The 19,052-nt window shown below is 35.4% G+C and overlaps 1 protein-coding gene across 3 annotated transcripts in view; it reads right to left on the bottom strand.

Moving 5' to 3' along the window:
• Positions 1 to 19,052, bottom strand: part of LOC114327367 (uncharacterized) — a 149,018-nt gene that overhangs the window by 38,408 nt on the left and 91,558 nt on the right. Inside the window, exon 1 of one of the 3 annotated variants that reach the window (XM_028275961.2) lies at positions 9,658 to 9,811. The exons of the other annotated variants lie outside the window; for them this stretch is intronic. The gene's annotated coding sequence lies outside the window, so the exon portion shown is untranslated. Of the gene's footprint in view, positions 1 to 9,657; positions 9,812 to 19,052 lie in introns of those variants that run through there. 3 annotated transcript variants of the gene reach the window in all.

Raw genomic sequence — 19,052 nt, 5'->3', positions numbered from 1 at the left:
AACATTCCAAACAATATCTATGTATCTTATAGAAAAAATGGAGTAAACTGTCAACTCATCTCACAGTAGAACGAAGCAGGCCTTGGTAATTGGTTAAGTTAACGCCACAAGGTAGTGTGATAAGACCAGTCCTGTACCTACTATCATCATCATCAATGGTGCTACAGCCCTATGAAAGAGCCTCGACCTTCCCAAGTCTATTACGCCAGTCAGTCCTATCCATTGCCAACCGTTGCCAGTTTGCTGCGCCTATTTTTCTTCCATCCTCATCTACACCATCTTTCCATCTAAGTTTTGGCCTACCCCTATTTCTACTTCCCACAGGTTGTGACATAAGGATTCTTCTAGGAGGGTTGTTATGCTGTGATCTTGCTAGATGTCCTGCATATCTTAGTCGTCCTATTCTTATAAGAGATACTACGTCTTTTCCACCAAATATATGTTTATATCTGTGGTATACCTCGTAGTTGTACCTCCTCCTCCAAATACCATTTTCACAGATGCCACCGAATATGCCTCTCAGGATCCTTCGTTCAAATATAAGCAGAAGGTTTTCATCTGCCTTGGAGATGGTCCATGTCTCCGATCCATATGTCAACACTGGTTGTATAAGGGTTTTGTATATGGTTATTTTTGTTTTTTGGCTTAAGTTTCTGCTTCTCATATGTCTACTCAGTCCAAAATAGCATTTGTTCGCTAGGATTATCCTTCGCTTGATTTCTTCTGTCATGACGTTTTCCTTGGTGATCAGGGAGCCTAAGTATGTGAATTTGTCCACCACTTCAAAGGTAGAGTTATCAACCGTGAATTGGTGACCGATGTTTATGGCTCTATTGTTGGGTGTTGATGCCACCATCTTAGTTTTCTCCTCGTTTACTGTCAGGCCCATATTTTTTGAGGCATTTGAGAAGGTGGTATACATTTCTTCTAGTTTGCGTGTTGTGCGGGCAACTAGGTCCACGTCATCGGCATATGCCAAAATTTGGGATGATTTATTAAAAATATTTCCTCTGTTGTCTATTCGGGCATCTCTGACCGCCTTTTCCAGAGCTATGTTGAAGAGGAGACACGCCAGCGCATCTCCCTGTCGCAGCCCAATATTCGTTTCAAACGCCTGTGATTGTTCGCCCTGTATTTCGACTTTGCAAACGACTTTACGCATTGTAGCCTTAACCAATCTTATCAGTTTGTCAGGGATGTGGAATTCATCCATGGCTTCATACAATTTATTTCTTAGGACACTATCATAGGCAGATTTAAAATCTACGAAAAGATGGTAAGTGTCGATATTGAATTCATTCCTGTACCTACTATGCATTAGTGATATCCCTGAATTAGATCATAACACAATAGCTATCTTTGCTGATTATATTGCCATCTTGGCCGTCGGTGAAGACCATGGCAAGAAAACTACAATCCTCTGTTAACAGACTTAACAACTGGACTAAATGCTGACGAATTAAATTAAATGAAATAAAATTAGTGCACATTAATTTTACAAACAAGAATTAACAATACAGTCCTGTCATATGTCAATGTAAATAATACTCAAATACCATATGCCGATATCGCAAAATATTTTCTTCTTCTCAGGGTGCCTCTCCGTTCCGAACGTTGGCGATCATTCTGGCCATGATGACTTTGTTGGGTGTTATACGGAATAGTTGTGTTGAGATTTTTCTATACCATACTCACAGGTTAGTAAGCCAGGATATTCTTCTTCGTTTGGGGGCCCTTTTTCCTTCAATTTTACCTTGTAAAATGTATTGGAGTAGCTCGTATCTGCTTTGATTTCTAATTTTATGTCCCAAGTACTGCAATTTATGGCCCTTCACGATGTTGACTAAATCTGCCGTTATGTTCATCCTTCGTAGTACTTCTTAATTGGTGACTTTGCCTGACCACAGGATCCTTCTGTACAACCATAGCTCAAAAGCCTGAAGTTTCGATAGCAAAATATTTGACTATTACATTAGACGCTATGCTACACTGGAGGGCCCATGTTAAAAAGAAAAGAGAACAGCTTAACATGAAGTATAAAAAAGTATTGGCTATTGGAAAGATAATCCACTCTGTATAACCAGATTCTAAAACCTGTGTGGACATATGGCATCCAGCTCTGGGGTTGTATTAGTAGAGCAATTAGTAGAGCAATCATCCAGCAATACCAAAACAGAGTACTAAGGAGCATTGTCAACGCTGCTTGGTACTATAGGAACAGGGACCTCCACAGGGACCTATAAGACATATTTTAGAAATAGATACATACTGTTAACACGACCATTGAAAAATTTGAGTGCCATTTGAGTCACGAAGAACGACTTCTTGAACACGTTAATGTTAAGGCCATCCAGCTCCTCGACAACATTGATCTAGCTAGAAGACTCAAGAGGAAGAAACCCTTCGAGTTAGTTAATTCGAAAACAGATTATAGCACAAGTGATGGTACAGGTTAATATTTGTGCAATAAATTAACAGAATCTAGGGGTACTAGTGAGTTTTTTCTGTCTTGACTTTTTAGTAGTAATTTAGGCTAGAAAAAAGTTGCTCATTGGTGTTTATTAAATAACAAAAATTATATTTATAAAAGGATGAGATATTAACTTTGAAAAGTTTGTCTTTATCTGTCAAAATTGTTAAAAATTGTATGCGGTGCCTATGGTATCTCATACAATTTTTCTAGAATCTTACGTAGAAACTATAAATGTAATAATATACAGGGTGTTCCATTTAAAATAACAAGGTCGCTGTTAACTTACGGTATAACCGGAAGTAGCATGTCAAAATAGTTTCTTCAAATTAATCATATCCTGTAATCACCATTAACCAATTTTTCGATTACCAATTCGATTAACCAATTAACCAATCGTGTAGGTACTTTCTGATATATAGATAGTGTAAGCTGGTCCTGAAACACCCTGTATATATAAAGCTGGAGTAATAATATGTCTTGATCAATATAAAGTATTCTTACTTACACTTTCAAACACAATAACAAACCAATATCACTCTTTTAACAAACTCAAAATCTATCAAAGGTAAATCGCATCTCGAATTATTTCAAACAATCTCTATGTATCTTATAGAAAAAACGGACTAGACTGTCAACTCATCTCACAGTAGAACGCAGCAGGCCTTGGCAACTGGTTAAGTTAACGCCTTTTAAGGCAAACACAAAGTCAAACATCAAACTCGTGCCATAATCGATTGAGGTTCAATGTAACTGAACATTTTCACCGGATTACAGAATCTTTATGATCCAATCAGTCGCTGTCGATCGGAAATCAAACCTTTTTTCCGCGTTCTTTTTGTATAAAAACTTTCGGTATGCGATTAATGGTGAATTATGTACATATATTTGGATATAAGTAGAACTTTCTACTATATTTTTTACCAGAAAAGCATATTGACTTCTACGAATGCATAAACGCGTGAAATACCATACCAATGCATTTATTCCATTAGATCTTATATAGGCAAGGATTTCATTTGAAATGACAATTCACATTAACGGAATTGAAAGAAAAACCATAGAGCGTGTAGCATTTAACTATCAATATGGACAAAACATACATACATAGGTACACAAACTTATATGAAATCATCTGATATTTCTTATTATTTCGTGCGGATTTAAAAAAACGAACACACGAAGTCAAACAATATTTATTTTAATTTTAAAGCAATTTAGTAACAAATGCATAACAATTAAATAAAACAATAAAGTATTTAAAAAACAAATTGAAACTAGTTGTTTTAAAGTGAATAGCATAAAAAAGACAATATATCTTTATACTTAGCGTAAGGGTTCGATGGTTAGTCGAAATTAACATGAGAACGTCGACGGACATGTTGTTTGGGATAATCGAAAAAGACGCGAATTAAAGAGATGCTTTATAGTCGGTTATAATATTGAATAGATGCGATTATTTCTAAATACATTTCCTTTGTAAGAACAAGTAAATTGTGGTCGTATTACTTCACAAAACATTTTTACATTTCGTCAACTTATCAGTATCTACGATTGTCTATTTTATTAATTAAAACTGTTAAGTATCATACGGACTTTCATTACAAGTGTCTTTAACGAATCCTACATAATATCTATGTATATCATCGAGACTTAGCCTGTATGGGATTTTGGCCTGTACCATCATTTGCTCTCTAATCTTCTGTTGTCTTGGCCACATCATTACACTGCTTGACCTGCATCGCTCTCAAATTCTTCTCTACGTCCTGTAATCATTTCTATCTCCCTTCTTCATTCTTCCATTTTTCCTTACAAAATTTCTCTCTGTCTCTCTCCAAGGGAGAGGGTTTCCACGTGTGCTCTACAAGTCACGCCAGTCTTCTAGACCTATTAAATCCAACTATGTTATCCCTTTTTATTATTTTTTCATCTACGTTAAGTTAAAATACTTCTCTAATTTTCTTCTTCATCTTCTTCTTCTAGTAGCACCATAACCCGGAGTGGATTTTGGCTGATTGCACAACTCGCTTCCATCTCGAACAGTCGTCCATGATAGTTGGGTCAGTGGGTAGCCCCATTGTGCTTGCTATATGTATCGAACATGTATATCCTGGATATGTATCGAACAGATACATATCTCTAATTTTCCATGAGATAAATTATCTCTTACATGGACCTCTCAGCAATACACACAAGAAAACATTGTGAAAAATCAGATAGAAGCATGACAAGCAGCTCATAGGTGTAACCAGGGGGTAGTTTTGGGGGTTACAACCCCCCTTTTGGATGTACTTTGAGCTCTATACGCTTAACACCATTATTATTCCATATCCCCCAGAGACCTTCAAGTAGACGTAATCCCCCCCCTTAGGATCATCCTGGTTACACCTCTGAAGCAGCTGATCATAGTCCTGGGGTATCTGTGATTAAGACTAGCGTAAAAACAACAGAAGATCTAGTGTAGCATAATTGCTACTCCTGCTATTTAATCTTTATTCCGAGTTTCTATTTGAAGGGGCACTGGAAGATTACAAGAATGGAGTCAAGCTGAATGGCGTAAATATCAATATTAGCATCAGATACGCCGATGATACGGTGTTGATTGCGGATTCCGACTTGGGTCTATAACGACTCATCGACATGACCAACTTGGTCTGTGAGCAATTTGGTATGAAAATAAATGTTAAAGAACCAAAGTGATGTCAATCTGAAAAAACCAAAATGTACCTCAACTTTGCATAATAAACGAGCACATGTTAGAACAGGTCAACAACTTAAATTACCTGGGACACCGAATCGAGAGCAGCTTAATGTTAATCTAAATCTAGAACTCAAAATTCGACTACATTTATCAAACTACTGCATCTGGTAGACTCTTCTCGATGCAGTTGAAACATAGGCCCTAAAAACAGCAACCGCGACTAACTGGAGGATTTTGAAATGTGGAGGTACCGAAGAATCCTCAAGATTTCATGGACATCAAATACCTCAAACGAAGAAGTGCTGCACATAATAGGCAAGCAACGAGAACTTTTCAACACAGTGAAGTTAGAAAAACATCATACCTATGCCACAGTATAATGAGGGACAGTAAAACCTCTCTCCGAAAAATTGGAAGTAAAATCTGTAGTCGCGCATGGCGACCGCGCAATGTCCTTAGTCGCTTTTACCCCACTCTCGCATTGCTAGTCGCATAGAGACGTACGGGTTTTAACGGGGAAAACCCGTATCCACCACTGGTGAATTATCAATTGCGTACTGCCGGTATTACTTCTTGAGATCAAAGTGCCGACAGAGAAGTGGTTTGACTGTCCCTCTTTATACTGTGCCTATGCCACAAACTGAGCCACAATAAGTACCAATATGCTCAATTAAAAGTGAAAGAAAAGGTCAAGGAAAAGAGAAGACTAGGAAGGAAAAGACTATCATGGCTAAGAAACATACGACAAGAGACGGGGCTAAATGTTGAACAGCTAATAACAGCTGAGACAGAGAAGAGTTTGCAATTGTAGTAGCCAACCTCCATTGAGCAGAGGGCACTTTAAGAAGAAGTATAACATCGTGAGACTTAAATAAATTAAGAAATATCAACAAGACAAGACATAGAGAAAGAAATGAAGGAATCTAAAATATCAAATAGATGAAATCTTAAATTGTATAAATACAGCGAAAAAAGAAGTTAGTAATAAATATCTAACAAAAATTAACTTCCTCTTCTTCTTTCAGCTGGTGAGATGTTATGCCCCTGATAGGCGTCGGTGAACAAGAATTGACAAGAAACAAAATGGACGTTACAAGAGATATTGAACTCATTGAACTCAGAGACGTACTAAGTAGGTACAGGATCAAAAAATTAAAGACGCCAAAGAGATATGGATGAAGGAACAATGTTAAGAAATGTAAAAATTGTAACAGAAAAATCTTCAATATGTACAAAAAACTAAAAGAGATGGAGGAATCCGTAAGAAAATCAAGATCGGTGTACTTAAAGACAGAAATGGAAAAACAATCACATACCTAAAAACAAAATTACAGTAGAATCTCACTAATCCAACACTTCAATAAACCGATACCTTCAAGAATTCAGCAACATCTGTCCCCCAAAATTTACCCGTTATCAAAGTTCGGAAGCACCTACCTACCTATTGGAAGACTGTATTTCTATCTTTTTTGATTGTTTTCTGGTGTTGGTTTTACACTTTTATAGGGCCGGTTGTTCGAACGCTAATCAAAACTGATCATTATCAAATATTTAATTACTGTCACAACTGTCAATGTCAACTTTGATTTTTTTGCTGAAAACATAATTATTGATTACAATTATGAAATTAGTTAATCAATTATGTTAATAATTGTTATGTTAATTGATTAACTAATCTCATAATTATAATCAATTATGTTTTCAGCAACCCAACCAAAGTTGACATTGACAGTTGTGACAGTAATTAAATATTTGATAGTGATCATTGTTGATTAGCGTTCGAACAACCGGCCCCTAGTCACGTAATTAGGTACATAGTTATCACATAATCAGGGAAGTAATGTATAATGGTGTGTTGAGTAAATGTCTTGTTACTTATTAAAGTCAATTCATTAATTCTATCTAAATGTGTGAAAATGAAAAGATCAATTGACCGGTTTGACCATATTTCATAAATGATGTAGAAAACTAAAATAATAATAGTAGTCTATACTTCTTCTCCACGCTGTATCTAGTAAAAAGTAAACTCCAGAACTTTTTTATATTGCTCCTCAACTCCCATATACTGTTAAAATCAAAACAAAACAAGCTATCATACTGCATTAAAACATTTTCTGCTTTATTCTAAAGTTATTTTTGAAAAACGTTGATTTGATGCCCAGATTTTTTATTTCTGTAATCTTGCATATGCGTCGAATCGCTTAGATTCTTAACAATGTTACAATCGTACGAAAATATAAGATGACGTGACAATTTTACTGGACTTTTTGATGTACGATTAGGCCAGTAAAAACAGATGAAAAAAATCTTAATCGTTTAAGGATTTGAAGGTTTTATAAGGTTTATTAGGAATAGTTGATGACAAATGTCTGATTTTACTTTGTTTACAATACAATATAGCTGATTTTACTTTGTTTTTTTTTCTAAACAATCATAATCATTAAAAAAAATCATATTTTCGTTGAATTAGGATTTACTGATTTACGATATAGAATTAGGATAAACGGAAGGATTAGGAGAAAGAAATGATAATGGAGGTCGACTGTAGCAGTTTTGTGAACAAGCCGAAATTATAGTATGTGTAAGTTTGTTTAAGCACAAAAAGATACACAAGAAAACGTGGAAGTCTCCAAGAGAAAAAAACGAAAATCTATTCGACTATGTACTGATCCAGTCAAAATGGAAAAGCTGGCTATAAGATCTTAGGAGCCTACAAGGAGCAGATGTTAGATCAGACCACATGCTAGTCAGGACCAAAATAAAGACGAAATTAGTCAGAGACAAAAACCGGAAGGTAAACAAAAGAAGAAGGTAGAGCGATGAAGCTCTTAAACAAGAAAAACAAGAATAGAATTCACAGAAAGACTAAAAAGTAATCGAACAGAGACCCAATATTAAAAATATAATGGCCTGATAAAATAACAAACGCAAAACCACGGACAAGAACAAAACAAGAGAAAATAACAGTCACGATTAAAGAAAGGAAATGGAAACCAATCCAGAAACTTGTTTAGAGAAATAAGATACATAACAACTGACATCAAAACCAACATTTGGGCTATTGGAGACAACATGGGAGCCCTGAGAAGAAATAAAGATATTCTAACAGAGACGTGGAGATCATACCGCTAGAATCTACATAAATATGATCAACACCACCATATCCACCAAAAATATTATGAAATAGAAAAACAGTATCTGATATACTCGACTGTATACTCGAAAAAACACAATATCTATGCATAGTAAGGGAAGGAATGGAGAACCTGAACCTGGAACAGAAAACAATAATTGCAAGCTGCAATGAATATGTATATTTTGGAATAAAACGAACGAGTATAGGATGTGACGAAAAAAATATGAGAGAAAGGATAGTAAAGGGAGGTAATAGGAGCTCTGAGTTCGGCAATGTGGTAAACAAATGTAAGAAGAGAAAATAAAAAAGAATTTACAATACAATATTAAAACCAATATTACTATGGAGCTGAAGTCTGGCAATTAACTAAGAAGTGCAACTAAATTACTAATCACAGAGATAGATTGTTGGAAGAGGTCAGCAAGAAGATCTAGACTAGGAGACATAAGAAACTACGACATTAGACAACAAATGATAATAGAAAGAACAATCATAGATGGCATCGAAAGACAGCAGCTACTAGTATGGTACGCGCACGGTGGAGAAAAGGGGAAACCCCAAAAAAGTTAGATTGGACCCCCACAAAAAAATGAAAACGAAGAAGACCTGCAACCGTATGGCTGAAGGGCATCTCTAAGACGAGGTCGGTAAGAAATTTAGAAATGAAGAGTGGCACAAGAGAAAGGAGTGGCGATTAGGAATTGAAAGGCGTAGAACGCTATAACCGGTTTAATATATGTTCCACAAAGTCGAAAGGCATCCCTTATGGAGAATACTAAAAGAGGTAAGCGTAACGATACATCTAATTTAACCACTACAGTCATCTCGGGTGAAAAAAACTAAAAAAAGTGATTCTGGATATTATGTAGAACCAAATGTTAGGTATCATATGACAGCTGGTAGTAGAAAAAGTTATTAAATACAATTAGGCCTTGGCAGAAGGCAAATGCCTCTACTATAGAACTTTTGGACTTGATGCAGTAATAATAGATAGATATTACTGTTAAAAGTATGTTAAAAATAAATGTTGTTAAACTGTTATAAACAAATATAGTTTTAAACAATGTCAAACACCTGTGAAGTAAACAAAAACACATGACATGGAGTGTATTTAAATTTAGAACGTCCTAAGTACAGCAATAATAAATTTAGTGAGAAACAAATTGCAAAAATCGAAAAATTAAAATATGGCGCCCAGTCTGACGGCCAAAATCTGCGTCATAACATACTAATTATACATATATGAATATTATAACACCCCAAAACAAATTCACAAATAAATCGCTCCAAATTTTTAAAAAACAAATCACTCAAATAAGGACTTTTTTGAATTATTTCATAAATACTTACTCAACAAATAATTATGCCACTGTAAAAAGTTTTATTCTTAAAACTAAACCTAAAATTACAAAACTGACAAATGATTCACGGGGAAGCTCGGGCGCCTGGCGAAGCTACCCGAAGCTATTTGAAACTTTAGCGTGGCTAAAAATGGAGAGGACGGCCGTCGCGGTGCCAATTTTTGTTATGGAAAACACGCAATCTCTGGATACGTCATATGTAATTTTTTTGATTAATAATCGAAAGGCGATAAAATGTTTCAAAGCGATATAAATTCGATTTAAATAGCTCTTAGCGGCTTGTATTATTGCTAATAAAAATAGAACAACCACCTGTGATGCTATACGAGTGTCTGATGAAAAGTTCTCTATTTTGTATTTAAAGAGAAATATTTCCTTAGGGTAGTTTTTTTAATATTTTTCTTAATACTCGGAACAAGTAGGACTTCGACATTGTTCTTTCTGGCATCCTTATCTACGCCATTCCTCCCTTAACATTGGCCCACCTCTTCGTGTAGTTCCCTCGGGCTTCGCCAATAAAATACTTTCTTTTAAGGTAGCTTCCATTTGCTCTAGCTGGATGTCCTGCCGATTGGAGGTGTCTAATTTTTATTCATCATCATCATCAAGGACTTTTATTCCTGATATGTTTGCCACTCTTACTTAAAGCTCTCTGTTCACTTATTACAAATTTTGTTATATTACTTGGCTTTCGTTACAATTGTCTTTCACTCATTTTGATTTGTGCATAGTTCCCTCCCAGCTTCTCACTTTCAAGATTTTGATATCCCAGATGCCTGGTCTTTCCATATATCTCTGGGTCTTCTCCTTGGTCTTTGGCTTCCATCTGGTGACCTTCTTAATCAGCAAGTCGTTTTTTCTTCTCTGTTTGTGTCCCAACCATATCTCTTATGATGTGTTCCATCTAAACAAAGATGGAATGGAACTTCAAAAAGGCTAACTTGGCAATTTTGCTAATGAACTGGCAGCATTGTTAGATGGATTCCACTTAAGAGTTCTAATTACCATAGATTTACTAACGCCATTATAGCAACTGCAAGAAAACATGTACCACGTAAGTATAGGAAGGAATACGTAGTGGGATAGAATCGCAACCTAGAGCAATTCTACGAAGAATTCCAAGAAACTTGTAATAACTTAGACTTTGACCGCCTCAAGAAAAAAGAAGAAACGACGATGGGAATAACTTCAAAAAAATAAGTAGGAAAGCACGGAATTTCCAAAAGAAATTAAGCAACTCCAACTCTCCGACTCGTGAACAGCAGGAAATAACAGCCAACTAAACAGGTGCATGTGTTGTAAAGCTCTCCAAAATCCCAAAAGTTAAAGGACACCACACAGAAATTAAAAAAGAACTTAGAAATATTCACCGAACAATTAGAGCCCACCCTAAATACTCCAACCACTTCAAAATAGACGAGGTAAGTATAAGGCATTAAGCGACAACATCTGAAATGTACCAGGATCTGGCGAAATTCAAGCAGAATTCCTAAAACATTGTGGAAGACACGCAAGAATGTGGCTAAGTAAATTCTACTCTAATATCCTTACAACGAGATATGTGCCTACGTTACAATTTCCTGAAACTTTTCTCTATCTGCTGCTGCGCGGAATAATTCTTCTTCTGTGGAGCCACACTATTGTCTAATATTACGCAGCCATGAAAGTTTCTTTCGACCAATCCATCTCTTTCGAAGTATTGTTTTTCTCCTCTTTATGATGATTATGAGCAGACGTTCTGAATTCATCATTTGGAGAACATCTTTAGGAGAAACCCACGATATCTTTAGGATTCGTTGATAGCACCGCAATTCGAATGCTTCTAATTTGTTTAGCCAGTAATTATAATTTATTTAATAAGTTTGTACAACAGTGCTTTTTCTTTTGGCTCTTGTTGTTCTTAATATATTCTGTTAAGTTGTTGTTGTTCTTAAAGTTGGTGTTATTCGTTTTTTTTTTGTGTGTTTGGCTATTTTGGTGATGGAAAGTCTAATTTCAGGGCTTTCTTATTAGGGCAGTCAATGAGGGTATTTGGCTCCGAATTCCATCCTACTACATCGATTTACTTGATATTTTCCCAGTAAGTAGGGAATAGCTCACGAAACAAAGGCTACCCTATGTCGATGTGCGCTTTTGTCTTGGGGGTGGTTCCCACCCCTTCTCGGGAGTGACAAATGATTTGGTTAAAATAGTCACGGAAAAGGCTAAACAACCTAATTTTAAGCAAAAACTGTTCTATAATTATTTTTTGAAAACTCAATACTTTTTGAGTTATTCGTGGTTGAAAATTGGCCATTTTCATTGAAAAATGACACCTTTTCGGACGGATTTTTGTGAATACCTTAAAAACTATCCATCAAACAAAAAAACTATATAAAATATTTCTGTAGGTTATAAAAAAACAAAGAGATTCGTTTCTTCACAAATCTTCTAGTTAAAATAGAAAGAGGGATATGGTAGGTAAGAAGAGTCTGTTTTATTGCTGCATGCTCAAATCGGTGTATTCAATTTGAAATAACAGAGAAACGGTCGATTTTAGGTGTTTAATGAAACTTACCCCTTTTATAGTGCTTAAAAAGACCTTTAAAATGAGCAAACTAAATGTCGATTACATTCAAACTAAGCGAGATATTCTGCAAAAAAGTTGATGACTAATGTATTTTAAGAAGAAATGAGAAGTATATTTAACCCCTCATCCATCAGAATTTAAATACATCATTTTCGTTCTACAGTACTTTTTATTATAGTGTTATTTATATGTTTAAAAAGTTGGACTGGTTTAAAATGAATGGTTTTTGAAAAACATAAGATCAAATTATATAGCGCATTTTTAAATTTTCTTAAAAATCTTCTTTTTCTCCATGTAACTCGAAAATGATAAGAGATACGAAAAATAGATACCAAACAAAAATGTAGGGTTTTTTCAGATAAAAATTTCCTTTTTGTTTTTCATTGCTGTATCTCTCATACTTTCATCATTTTCAAGTTACATGGAGAAAAGGAAAGATTTTTAAGAAAATTTAAAAATGCTCTCTATAATTTGATCTTTTTTTTTCAAAAACCGTTCATTTTAAATCCGTCCAAATTTCTGAACATAGAAATAACACTATAGTAAAAGGTATTGTAGAAGGAAAACGATTGCATTTACATTTTGGTAGATGGGGGTTAAAATTACTTCTCATTTTTTCCTAAAACACATTAGTTATCAATTTTGTTTGCAGCACATCTCGATTAGTTTTAATGTAATGGACCTTTAATATAGCTCATTTTAAAGGTCTTTTCAAGCACTACAAAAGATGTTAATTAGTAGCCATTATACACCTAAAATCGACCGTCTATCTGTTATTTCAAGTTGAATACACCAATTTGAGAATGAACCAAAAAACAAACTATTTTCACCTACCATATTTCTTTTTTATTATAACTAGAAGAGTTACGGAGGCAAGTGTCTCTTTGTTTTTTTTATAACTTCCAAATATGTTAAATATAGTTTTTTTAGTTAGATGCGTAGTTTTTAAGGTATTCGCAAAAAACCGTTCGAAAAGGTATTCCTGTCATTAGTTGTTCTTAAACTTCTTCCTTTCTATACAGGATAAATACCTACAGAAGAAGTATGGACAGCTTAGTTGCTGTGAAAAATGGTAGGACTCCAGAACCAGGTGGAATAATGACGGAAATGGTAAAATATGGAGGTGGTACTGGAGAAATAATCTTACGTGGTTTGGAAATATTCTACGGATGAGAAAAAGTAGTAGATGGCCCTTATTCTTCTTCTTCTTCTTCTTCTTCTTGCAGTACCGTCTTCTATCGGAGGTTGGCTACCATCACAGCAATCTTATCTTTGATGGCTGCAGCTCTGAACAATTGCATTGAACTGCACCCGTACCACTCCCTTAAATTTAGCAACCAGGAAATCCTCCTACGTTCCACATTTCTCTTTCCCTCTCATTATGTGACCTAGATATTCCAGTTTTTCTCGTTTGTATGGTTTTTATGACTTCGCATTTCTTCTCCATCTTCAGCAAAACATCTTGATTTTTTACTCTCTTTGTCCATGGTATTTTCCACATTTTCCTGTAGGACTACATCTCGAATGCCTCAATGTTTTTTATGTTTATCTTCAGGCCCAGTAGAGTATTTATATGGAATCCACCAGGAAGACGTAAAAGAGGAAAAACAAGATTGTCCTGAAGTGTAAGTATCAGGAATGCATCGGAGCACAAGAATTCGGGGGAAGATGGCGATCTATACAGGCAAAAATGGCTTATAGATGTGGGAATGCGGCGTCAGCTGCATATTAGTTAGCCAAACATATATGGCGTGGAGCATAAATTAGTCAAACCTTGCTTTTTGAATCGGTATCAATAGATAACTCTTATTTCAGCATCCCCGCTTCTTCAGACGACTCGGGTTGATACAAATTCAAACTCGGAAGGTCCCACTAATGTCTCTAGAATCTAGAATATTTCCCACTTCCGTGGTTAACGTACAGAGGAGCCATCTAATTTGATGACCACGAACGAAAACGTTTTTTGTCCTCTGAAGTTGAAAAATCGGTGGAATCCTTGTATTGATCTAAAAGGAGACTATCAAATAAAAGAAAAGAATTTTCCTAAAAAAACATGTTTTTTAAAACTATTAAAATTATTGAAACATTATTAAAAATGTTAGTCCGCATCTGCTTCGGATAAAGGTATATATTATTATCGAGCATCATTCATCCTCCTATTGAATAATTAATGATTAACGTGACTCAGAGCGTTGATGAATCACAGATTAGACATTTTCTACAACTTACGTCTATCATAATCATAATCTTCTAGAAACGAACATCTTTGGAGGAAAACCGTTATGTTATCTACGAATGTGTTAATGTTTGTTATGGTTTACTGGCTAACAACTATTTATAGATTGTTTAGTCGGATTTATTGGGAATTAAATCGTTTCTGAATAATAAATAATACGCCGATTAATTGATAATACAACAAAAATAATTTATGACGAGTAATACTACCAAAAGTTCAAAAGTAGGAAGTTTAAGGAAAGTTGATCAAAATATGGTAGTCCAAGGGCGTTTCTAGATTTAAGTAGAGTAATAGACTATTAATATTCAAGACGCAATTTTGTTAACTTTTCGCACATTTTTCTCGAAGATTTGCTATTTTGATTAAAATCTGATTATAATCTGATTAAAATCTTTTGCTTGATAAATTTTTGTGCTCTATGTTTAACTGTTAAACATCTCTGTTTCTCCTTTCTATTGAAAGTTGTACAACCAGTTGGAGAATACTTGTCTCCTAACCGAACATAGCAATCATTTGCAGAAGAAGATCGACAAGTTTGCAAATACTCCAAAGTAATGGGCTTTAAGATATGTAAATACAGAAAAAACGAAACTCCCAAAAAAGAACAGCCAAGAACTACTACTGTTCTCATAAAATAACAAACACAGAACTATGGAGAAGAACAAAACAAGAGAAAAAACAGTCACGAGTAAAGAAAGGAAATGGATTGGACATACACCAAGGAAAGACCAAAATAATATAACCAGGCACTGGAATACCAACCAAACAGAAGAAGAAGAGGAAGACCAGATAATATCTCGAGAGGAACTATAACAAGAGGTCATAAAAGATCTAATGCCTGAGATGGAGGAAAATCAAACAAAGCGAGTAATCGAGTGTAATGGAAAAGACTTGTAGAGGAAATGTCGAAGGAATAAAACAGAAGACCAGAAGAGGATGCGCTGATCCAGCCACTTAGCCATCTTTCACTTTTTATGGATATACAGTACAATGAGAGCAATGCCTGGAAGAACCTCATTATTCATTTATAATCACTAGGCATCTGGCAAAATGTTGAGATTGGACGAAAAGAATAGGTAAAGTTTTAACCTAATTTTGCTACTAGAGGAATTATTCGTTTCTTTAATATCCTCCACAATATAAACAAATTGAAAAAGCAAAAACAAAAAAATAACTAAAATTGAAAAAAATATTTTTTAATGTTAGTGCTCACATTTTATTTGCTGAAGGTTATCTGTTGTAGACACAACATTAGTAAAGATCCAAAGCTCCACGATCCCAAAATCTCAACTACATAAAGATGTTGTTCTGAAGCTATTTCCTTGTGGCATTTTTATAATTAACTATTTAGATGGGAAATGAGCTTTTAAGAGTAGTATTTTGTATTTTGACAACGACACCCGATTTGGGCGTCGAAACGTTAATATTATTTTTTTCAATTTAATTGTAGCTTATTTCCCATCTAAATAGTTAAATACATAAAGATATTACATAATATTTAAACGATTTCACACTTAGTAATTACAAGTTAATGAGACCTTTTGTCCATTCACTTGTGGTTTTGTCAATGAGAATGAGTCAACGATTGCTTACAAAGTTATTAAACTATACATTATGTAGGTACCAGGACCGGCCGTTTCTATGATGTCGATTGTTATGAGTATCATTTCCAATTAACAGAATGTTTTCCAACAATCTTAAAAGTTGAGTTTTGTTGATTGACTTCAAAAGATATTTAAAAGAGATATTGGGTGTGTACAAGTATGCCGTGGCATAAGATCAAAGAAATTTATGTAAATGTAATGTTAGTAGTTTTACTTGAAAGTTTGAAGCACATACTGAAGACTTTACTGTGGATTGTTTAATAATCAATCATAGTGATTTATCTGGTATTTGATTTGTTATTGGTGGAAAATTATCCATAAAGTCTTAGTGACAAGATGAAATTTTATAGGAGCACCAAAAAGAAAGAAAAAATACAAATAATATATACCTACTGGAATTGCTCGCCAAGCATTTTAAATTGATTTTAAGACGTAACTACGTAACCCCTCCCACTCCTGGCATTTACTGATTGTTGTTTTAGTATAAAGTTAGTATATAGAATAGTCATGAAATTTACAGATTTTTATCTTAAGTTATAATTTAACTATTATCTACTAGTTTTTATGAAGTGGAATAGAGAAGAGTTATGCTACAGCACACTACAAAAACAGGAAACAACGCTCAAAAAATAGCGGAGCTAAGCAGGAAAATAGGATGTATGTGCATCAGAGATAAAAACAGCCATATAAACAACATGAGTTGAATTAGAGCATCATGCAAACCGCCATGAAAGTGATGAACTATCTACGAAAGTTGAATATGTGGCTCGAGAGTTCAAGCCCCAACTTCAAGCCATTCAAGACTATAATCATCATCATCCAACCAATTTACGTCCACTGCTGGCCATATGTCTCCCCAATTGTTTCCAAACTTCACGGTTTTGTGCTGATTGTTGCCAGTTTTCACTAATCCGCCTGATATCATCTGTCCGTCGTGTTGGCGGCCTACCTCTACCTCTACTGCGTTTATCTTCTCTTGGTCCCCATGTTCTCATTCCATCAGCTTTCGTGTCCATCTTGAATCTTTCAGCCTGGCGACGTGTCCTGAGCTTGGTTTTATGGTTGCCAACATCCCTTCAAGACCATAATGAAGAAGCAAAAACCGACATAAAGAGAATTGCAGAGACCTGGAGAAATTACTGCTCATAGCTACAATAACGGGGACCATGAAACTATTGGCATTAGAAGGAAAGGTAAAAGACCAAGGGGAAGATATCCAACTTCTCTTCAAACAATTCATTGCTGGCGTCTAATAACACAATATAACCAGCAAGGAACATTGACCAAGGAGCCACTTTCCTTAACTTATCTGTCAGTACATCCATAACAAGAGTCAACAGATAGGGACTCAATGAAGAGCCTTGATGCAAACCAACCGTAAATCAGTCAATCCGACACAAATCCTTACTTTTGTGTATCCTCTCTCATACATACCCTTCCCTTCATAAACTTTACGTAGTGGTATTTCTGAGGAACCCGTTTCTCTCTCATTTATTCTCCTGATATATTCTCTTTTAGTTAGTGAGACAGTAAGCCAACAACATAAGCTGCTTGTTCTGAACATCGAAGTAAAAAGTGAACCTAAACCAAAATATCGGAGAGGACCACAAAAAATCAAGTGGTGGATGCTAAAAGATGAGAAAGAAGGTCTATTCAGGGAAATAATAGTAGAGAAAATATGTTGGAACATGAAAGGAAGCCCTACTACAATTTGGAGAAAAATGGCCAGTAGTATTAGAGAGACTGCTATTGAAATACTGGGGAAAACGTCAGGAAAAAAGTTTGAGGATAAAGAGACTTGGTGGTGGTGAAACGAAGTTCAAGGAAAAATAAAAGAGAAGGGAAAATTATATAAAAAGTGGCAAGAAACCAAATCCAACACAGATCTTCAAAACTATATGGTCACGAAAAAGGAAGCGAAAGTAGCAGTAGCAAAAGCAGAAGCGTATTCAAACCTATACGATCAACTTGATACCAGGGAAGGCGAAACGAAGATATATAAAATAGCCAAACAGAGAGCAAAGAAAGCAAAAGATTTTAATCAGATTAGATATATCCGAGATGAAAATAATAAAATACTAGTTCACGAAAAGGATGTCAGAAAGAGATGGAGAAAGTACTTTGACAGCTTATTAAATGAAGAATTTGACAGACAGCCTGTCGAGGCAACGGAGACAGTAGCAGCAATGGTCACCAAAATCACAAACGAGGAAGTGGCTCAAGCGCTTCAAAAAAATAAAGAAAGGAAAAGCGGTAGGACCAGATGATATTCCTGGGGAAGTATGGAAAGCATTGAGAGAGACAGAAGCATTGAGAGAGAAGTTGGACAAATGCCAGACGAATGGAGAAGCAGTATACTAGTACCTGTCTACAAAAACAAGGAAGATATACAGCAGTGAACAAACTACAGGGCTATAAAACTGCTTCGCCACACCATGAAAATATGAGAGAGAGTAATTGATAGACGGATACGTGAAGAGACCGACATATCCGAGAATCAATTTGGCTTTATGCAGGGCAGATCAACAACAGACGCAATTTTTCATTATAAGGCAGTTGATGGAAAAATACAGGAGTAAAGAAACAAAAGCTCATATGGTATTCATTGATCTTGAGAAAGCATATGATAAAGTTCCTCGAGAGATTCTGTGGTGGGCACTCAATAAGAAAGGGATCAATCGTGCATATTTTATGTAAAGATTGTGAGGGATATGTACGAGGGAGTAACGACTAGTGTTAGGACAGGTGTGGGAGAGACTGATAAATTTCGTGTGAAAGTAGGATTGCACCAAGGCTCGGTGCTTACTCTGTATTTATTCTCATTAGTTTTGGACCAGATAACAGCGAAACTATAGGGTAACATTCCATGGTGCTTAATGTATGCTGATGATGTCGTGTTAGTAGGAAGTAGTGAAAGAGACTTAGAACAAAAACTGGAACAGTGGACACGAGCTCTGGAGGAAAAAGGTTTAAAA

The sequence above is a fragment of the Diabrotica virgifera genome, chromosome 7 (genome assembly GCF_917563875.1).
Source record: "Diabrotica virgifera virgifera chromosome 7, PGI_DIABVI_V3a".
NCBI classification, from domain to species: Eukaryota; Metazoa; Arthropoda; class Insecta; order Coleoptera; family Chrysomelidae; genus Diabrotica; species Diabrotica virgifera.
The sequence above is the reverse complement of the archived record's forward strand: the minus strand, read 5'-3'. Positions and strand labels throughout refer to the sequence as shown.